This window comes from Gekko japonicus, unplaced genomic scaffold (assembly GCF_001447785.1).
Source record: "Gekko japonicus isolate JY-2015 unplaced genomic scaffold, Gekko_japonicus_V1.1 scaffold653, whole genome shotgun sequence".
NCBI classification, from domain to species: Eukaryota; Metazoa; Chordata; class Lepidosauria; order Squamata; family Gekkonidae; genus Gekko; species Gekko japonicus.
The window spans coordinates 316,144-324,013 of NW_015171524.1; the positions used below are offsets into that span (position 1 = coordinate 316,144).

The 7,870-nt window shown below is 47.9% G+C and overlaps 1 protein-coding gene across 1 annotated transcript in view; it reads left to right on the top strand.

The window, feature by feature from the left end:
* The window catches only part of APBA2 (amyloid beta (A4) precursor protein-binding, family A, member 2), a 62,601-nt gene that overhangs the window by 26,541 nt on the left and 28,190 nt on the right, over positions 1-7,870 (top strand). The gene's annotated exons all lie outside the window — the stretch shown is intronic.

A 7,870-nucleotide genomic window follows, 5' to 3' on the forward strand; every position in this document is an offset into this window, starting at 1 on the left:
CACTGTGTGACACAGAGTGTTGGACTGGATGGGCTGTGGGCCTGATCGAACATTGGCTTCTCTTATTTTCTTATAGATGGAATACACTGTCTGGGGCAAGGGGTGCTCTGTATTCTTGGAGCCTGGGGGGGACAGTGGGAGGGGCTTCTCGTGTCCTGGCCCCACTGCTGGACTTCCTGGTGGCCTCTGGTGTTTTTGGCCACTGTGTGACACAGAGTGTTGGACTGGATGGGCCACTGGCCTGATCCAGCATTGGCTTCTCTTATGTTCTTATGGTTTTAGAGTGTGTGGGGGGGTCGTCCCCCAACTGCTGGCACCCCCTGACACCTTTTCTTGTACCCACAAAGTGTTTTCAGAAAGTGGACTGAGCCAGGTGGGGCTTTTGCTCAGCAAGGCTTCTGATTGGCCATGGGAGGTTTGATTGGCTGCGCAGTTTTTTTTAAAAAAAGATTGCTTTGGCAGCAGTTGCGAGCAGAGCCCAAAGATCTTCTCCGTGTGACTGAAGGTGAGGTGCAGCAGCCATTTTGTGGCTGGCTCCGCCTCTTGTGGCAGCCATTTTGTGGCTGGCTCCGCCTCTGGTCGCAGCCATTTCGTAGCTGTCATTTTGTGGTTGCGCCCACCACGCCCTGTCAGAATTTCAAAGAGGTCTGCAGGTTCAAGAAAGTTGGGGATCCTTGGGTTAGAGAGGCTGTGATATTTAGGACCCAGGCTCGAATCCTCGTGCAGACTGGAAGCTCTGTGGGTCCTGCGCTCTTCATTCCCCTTCGGCATATCCTGCCTCCCAGACAACACGGCCTCTGGTTTCGGTGGGCTTACACTGGGGTATCTCTGCAGAGGGTTGCATTGTAAGCAGTGTTCCCCCTAAGCTGAGCTAGCCCACGGTTTTTTTAGCCTCCGGCTCACACATTTTTGTCTCAGCTCAGGAAGGATGGGGCTCCAGAGCCAACTGATTTATGCCGTAGCCAAATCACTCGCTCACACAACTTTAATGCCCATAGCTCACAGAGTAGAATTTTTGCTCACAAGCCTCCGTAGCTCACAGAGTAGAATTTTTGCTCACAAGCCTCCGCAGCTTAGAGGGAGCCTTGTAAAGGACCCTTGAGTGACTTGGTCAGCACGGTGGAGAAGAATATAATTGCAAAGGTGTCCTTTAAAAACACACACAACAAATCTCCAGTTTCGTGGACAGGCTTCGGAGACGCTGTGACCAAAACCAGTGAAGGTTTCCCCCAGAATTTAGGGATTAATTTTGCCTCTAGTGCAAGAGTCAGAATATTGAGAGCAGCTTTTCAGCCTGACTCAGTTTCCAGGGTAGACGTAGAGTCTTCTTTGCTAGAGTGCCTGAAATTTGAGGGAGGGTGGGAGTCAGTTTGGCGTGTTTTTTTTACGGAGTAAAAAAGACTTCTGTCTCCAGTCCAGTGCATTTGCAGCATAGATTAAGTTCTATTAAGTACTTTTCTCCCTTTCTCACAATACAAGAACTCCTTGTGGGCACTCCATGAAATTGCTGAGCGGTCGGGTTAGAAGGAAGAGGAAAGCTGGATTGTTCGGGGGAAAACATTAATGTGTGACAGAGGAGGCCACTGATTACGGAGGAGAAGATGTTAGGGTTTTTCCCCCTGTATCTCCCCCCCTCCCCCAATGCCCGCACTGGGATTAGTTATGACAGATGTATGAAAAGCTTTTCATTTTCAGACCGAATCATTCCTGGTCCGCTGCCTCCCGGCGGGAGTAGTCTGCAAGAGCGAAATTTCTCTGAGCGAACGAGACGCATTGTTTTTGCAAGATGCAGGAGCTGTTCCCCTCTTGGTTCTTTGAAGCTGAGCACAAACAGGACTTGCCCGGGCGAGCCCGACCTCGTCAGATTGCAGGAGCTAAGCAGGGTCGGTCCTGGCTAGTACTTGGACGGGAGGCTGCTGAGGAAGTCCAGGGTTGCTATGCAGAGGCAGGTGGTGGCAGACTATTTGTCTCTTGCCTTGACCTGGACAGCCCAGGATAGCCCAATCTCATCAGATCTCAGAAGCTAAGCAAGGTCAGCCCTGCTTAATACTTGGATGGGAAATCACCAAGGAAGTCCAGGGTTGGTGGCAAACACCCTCTGTTTGTCTCTTGCCTTGACCTGGATAGCCCAATTATGAAGCCAGAATGCCAGCAGGGGGTTGGGGGCTATGCAGTGTTTTACATCTCTCACTAAGTCTTGGGCGTTACTTAGGACCAAATCCAGGATCGCCTCTCCCCTGTTAGGTTCCGTAACCATCTGCTCCATAGCAAACTCATTGAGAGTGTCTAGCAACACAATCTATTTTTGACCCAATCAATGTGTGGGTAGTTAAAATCACCTATTACGGCACAGTTTTTTTTGTCTAGCCACTATCTTTAATTCATTCATCATTTTATAATCCTCCTCTATCTTTTGATCTGGTGGGCGGTAACAAACTCCTAGTCTTAAATTACCTTTTGGGCCCACTATTTCAACCCACAGCATTTCCAGAAGTAAATCCAGAACCTGGGGGTTCCCTGGAAGCTTACCCAGGATTGGGCAACACGAAACTCACTAACGGAGAGATACTGCCCCACAAGAGAGCTGCTTCACTGCTACAGATTCCTGTGTACAGATTTCACAGATGGGCCATTCAGGCCAGTCAGACGAACAGAGTTGGTTTTGCCATTGCCTGCCTCTGCATAGCAACCTTGGACTTCCTCGGTGGTCTCCCATCCAAGTACCAACCGGGGCCGACCCTGCTTAGCTTCCCAGATCTGATGCAATCGGGCTAGCCTGGGCCTTTCAGGTCAGGGTTGGTACATGGTGAGAAAAGCTGCATGGCAGCTAGGTGAGGTAACTCCATGGCGGAGAGGATCCCTGTTTCACAGAGGCGGGGCCGCCTTCCTGTTATGGCGACTCTGTCACTTCCTGTCACACGCTTGCCACTCAGTGGGTCCCACACAACCAATTGGGAGAGGGTCACTCCTGGGTCTGGAAAGATGGAGGACTACTGCCATAGATGGTTTCCCTGTCCTCAAAATCTTCTGGAGCTTGCGAGAGGGTTGAGATGAGCAGGCCAAGGCAGTATGCAAGTGCTGAGGCGAAGCTCACTAGGGACAGCTTTTGTTCCCTGTTCTCATGGGTCATAAGAACATAAGAGAAGCCAATGTTGGGTCAGGCCAATGGCCCATCCGGTCCAACACTCTGTGTCACACAGTGGCCAGAAATACCAGGTGCCCTCAGGAGGTCCAGCAGTGGGGCCAGGACTCCAGAAGCCCTCCCACTGCGACCCCCCAAGCACCAAAGAGACAGAGCATCACTGCCTCAAACATAAGAACATAAAAGAAGCCAATGCTGGATCAGGCCAGTGGACCATCCACTCTGTGTCACACAGTGACCAAAACCCAGGTGCCATCAGGAGGTCCACCAGTGGGGACAGAACTCCAGAAGCCCTCCCCCTGTTGACTCCCCCCAGCACCAAGAAGACAGAGCATCCCTTGCCCCAGACAGAGTGTTCTATACCTCGTGGCTAATAGACACTGGTGGACTTCTGTCCCATACGTTTATCCAATCCCCTTTTGAAGCTGTCTGTCTTTGTAGCTGCCACCACTTCCTGCAGCAGTGAATTTTACTCTTTGGGTGAAGAAGTACTTCATTTTATCTCTTCTAAGCCTACTTGCTCATCAGTTTCATTGGTCTTTGGGAAACCCGCCAGGAAAACAAGACCACTCCCGCAATATCCTCAAATAATATGCCTTGAATGCACGCTCTCCATCCTGGATTGGAGTCCAAATCACCCTCCTGATGTACTCCCGCATCATATTCCCCCCCTCCGGTCTGGTGCACTGCAGAAAGGTTGTGTTTCAGGTGCTCGGTCAGGTTTGCCATGGCTTTAGCTCTTGAAATAAGGGAATCTGACTTCGCCCCAGGCCACTAGAGAAGCCGGCTGAATCCGTCGCTTTCGATTTGCCACAGATCTCATGACAGCCGCGATTCCCTTCTCCACCGTTCAGGTCCCCCCTTCCCAGAATTGCTCACGGCTCCCGCTGCAGCGAATGCGACCAGAACGTCTGTTTCTGGCTTCCACAGCTAGAGGGGAGAAAAAGCTCCATCTGCATTCCTCCCAGCCAGAAGAACCGGGCTGAGATTTGGAGGTTTTAAGAGAATGCAAATCAATCCACCTGGTCAGCTGTGTTGGTCTGAAGTGGTAGAACAAATTTGGAGTCCGATGGCAGCTTTAAGACCAGCAAAAGTTCATTCCGGGTATGAGCTTCCATGTGCAAGGCAGACTTTTTCAGATGGAAGGTAAGATTCAAACTTATAGACAGGGGGCGAACAGCAGATTAACATGTAACGCAATGAAGAGGTTTTAAGATACGCAAAGGCAAAACGAAATAGCAAGCTAAGATTATAAAGTCAACAGTGGTGAAGCAATAAATATGTCAAAACAGCAGATAAATGTGTAAAGGTATCTTTTCCTGAGAGGAGAGAATGGAGACTCTCCCGCGATTAGAAAAAAATTACCTTTACAAATTTATCTGCTTTTAAAAATATTTATTGCTTTACATCGGTTGACCGTATAACCTTAGCTTGTTCTTTAGTTTTGTCTTTGCCTATCTTAACACATCATCATGTTACATGTTACTTTGCCTTTCAGCCCCTGTCTATAAGTTTGAACCTTGCCTACCATTCCAGTGTATTTGGAAACATGTGCTTTGCATACGGAGGCTCACACCTTGAATGAATCTTTTGTTGGTCTTGAAAGTGCCACGCTAGACTCTAAATTCAGAGAATGCAAGCGACAGAGAGGCTGTGCTCCACATGGCCACGCAAAGCTATCTGCCCGTCGAAGTGCCTTCCATTTCTGCGTTCTCAGTATCTTGAAGGGCCTTCTGTTGGCCTGTGTACGTGTGGGTGTCAGGTCCCCACAGCAAACAACGTAGTACACACTTGCAAGAAGGTTTTACTTTATTGAAGCCATGAAGCACTTGAACAGGGCCACTGTTCAGAATAACGATAGCTCGGAGAGCTGGAAAGGTTAAAGCAAGTTCATAATCATTACAGCCAATAAACATGGTTCCCGCGCGCGGCCAAAGGGTTTCTTGCGCGCCTAAACCTTGGGAAAGCAACGGCTACCTTATTATAAATAAGCATACGATTCTCACAGTCTCTACTAATTAAAGACAAAGCAAAGCTCTCTTGCTCTTCCACCTGTGGCCTTGGCTAGATAACGTTACATCAAAGCATGGCTGGCGTATACTGAAAGGAATGCAGAGCTACTGGGGAGATGTGCGCATGACAACCTGAGCACATCTACGGAGGGGGGGGGAGAAATATGCATAGAGGATCATATAGACAAGAATAAACCTTTGGCAGCTTGCTGACAGTGGGGTGTGCAGGGCACAGCGGTGTCCATGCATTGCCAAGTTGAGGGGCCGTGGCTCAGCGGCAGAGCATCTGCTTGGCACGCAAGAAGGTACCAAGTTCGATCCCCGGCGTCTCCAGTTAAAAGGATCAGACCATAGATGATGTGAAAGTCCTCTAGCTGAGACCCTGGAGAGCCACTGCCTGTCTCGAGTAGATAATACTGACCTTGCTGGACCAAGAAAGTCTGATTCAGTATAAGGCAGTTTCATGCGTTTTTGTATTATAGGATCAGGAAAAAAACCAAGGAAGGATCACAGGTATCCATATAGGAAATACAACAAACACGCAAACACTGTGATATGAGTGACTAGGACATTTAGTAAAGATCATACTGTGTTATAAATAAAACTTTACAATATTACAAGGAAAAGTCCATCATTCTCAATGAGCACCTGGATATAAGCTCGTTTCATCCCAATCTTCCTCAGGACGGAGTAATCGTATTGTATCGAACGGTGTCAGCCTCTTGATACAGCTCAGTGTTATGTTAGGAGCAAACCCATGCTTGACTTCTTAATTTTCTTCAAATTATCCTGGAAAAAACTCAATGGTATTTAAAACGAAAAGCAACATGGAGCTGAATGGAATATTATTTTTAAATTTTGTAATATTATTTTTTAATTTTTTAAATTTTTTAGAACTTACTTCTGGTTCCATTTCAAGTGTTTGTATTAGGAGCAGGCAAGTCTTGTCTTCTTTAACTAGGTGCAAAAGCCTTCTATATTGCGCTGGCTTAAATGCTCTCCATGAACACTGTATGAATATTTATAGTAGTTGCAAACCAGACCAACATGGCTGCCCCCTGAAACTAACTTAAGCTACCTTAATACTAGTTAGCAGCTGGGACACAGAGAGCCAGTGTGGTGCTTTGTGTCAGACTAGAATCGAGCAGACCCGGGTGCAAATCCCGACTCTGCCATGAAACTTGCCGGATGCTTTTGGGCCCGTCGCTCGCTCAGCGTATTCTACCTCGCAGGGTTGTTGTGAAAGTAGAACAGGGAAAGGGAGAACCATGTAGATGAGCAAGAAGAAGACATTGGATTTATACCCCGCCCTTCACTTGGAGTCTCAGAGCTGCTTATAATCTCCTTTCCCTTCCCCTCCCCACAACATACACCCTGTGAGCAGTGTTCCCTCTAAGGTGAGTTAGTGTGAGCTAGCTCACAGGTTTTTAGCCTCCAGCTCACACATTTTTGTCTTAGCTCAGGAAGGATGGCTCCAAAGCAAATTAATTTAGGCAGTAGCCAAATTGCTCACAATTTTTTAAATTGCATTTTTTATTTTAATGCCAGTAGCTCACAAAGAAGAATTTTTGCTCACAAGAATCCACAGCTTAGAGGGAGCATTGCCTGTGAGATAGGTAGGGCTGAGAGAGCTCTGAGATAACTGTTCCTGAGAGAGCAGCTCTGAGAGAACTGTGACTGACCCAAGATCCCACCAGCAGCTGCATGTGGAGGAGTGGGGAATCAAACCCGGTTCTCCCGAATTAGAGTCTGTGCTTCTAACCACTACACCGAACTGGCTCTCCATTTGAGTTGGTGGGACAAAACGTATGCGATGCTTCAGATCGATAGAGCACTTTCTGTAGTGTGATCGTTAATGACAGCCTGATCATGTTAGGCCAGTATTATCACTCTCGTATTGTGGGAGGGAAGGAGGGGATTCCTAGTGAGTTCGGGGCAAGGGTCTGCACCCGCGCTCCACCCAGTCTTTTAGCCACTGTGCTAAGCTCTCTCCCAGACATACATAAACTTCACTGTTATGACTTCCCCTAAAGGATCGTGGGAATTGTAGCTTGATGAAGGGGGTGTTCACTGTTAGAGAGCCCGAGTCCTCATTCCAGGATCCCCTGGGGAAAAAGGAATTAGCAAGCCAGTTTGTGGTCCTTTCCGCACTTGGATCTCATCCCTGGTATTATCAGAGTTCAACTCGTGACACAATACCTTGCATTTATCCCTGGTTATAACAGCATCCGTTTATCCCGGGACAAGCGTGGGGCGAAACCAGGGTGACCCCAATGTAATGTGGAAATAAGAAATACCCCGAGATAATTACAGGGGTGAACTCGCATGTAGTGTGGAATGTAAAAATGCCCCGAGATAATTACAGGGGTGAACTCGCGTGTAGTGTAGAATGTAGAAATGCCCCGAGATAATTACAGGGGTGAACTCGCATGTAGTGTGGAATGTAAAAATACCCCGAGATTATTACAGGGGTGAACTTGCGTGTAGTGTAGAATGTAAAAAGACCCCGAGATTATTACAGGGGTGAACTCGCGTGTAGTGTGGAATGTAAAAATACCCCGAGATAATTACAGGGGTGAACTCGCATGTAGTGTGGAATGTAAAAATGCCCCGAGGTAATTACAGGGGTGAACTCGCGTGTAGTGTAGAATGTAAAAATGCCCCGAGGTAATTACAGGGGTGAACTCGCGTGTAGTGTAGAATGTAAAAAGACCCC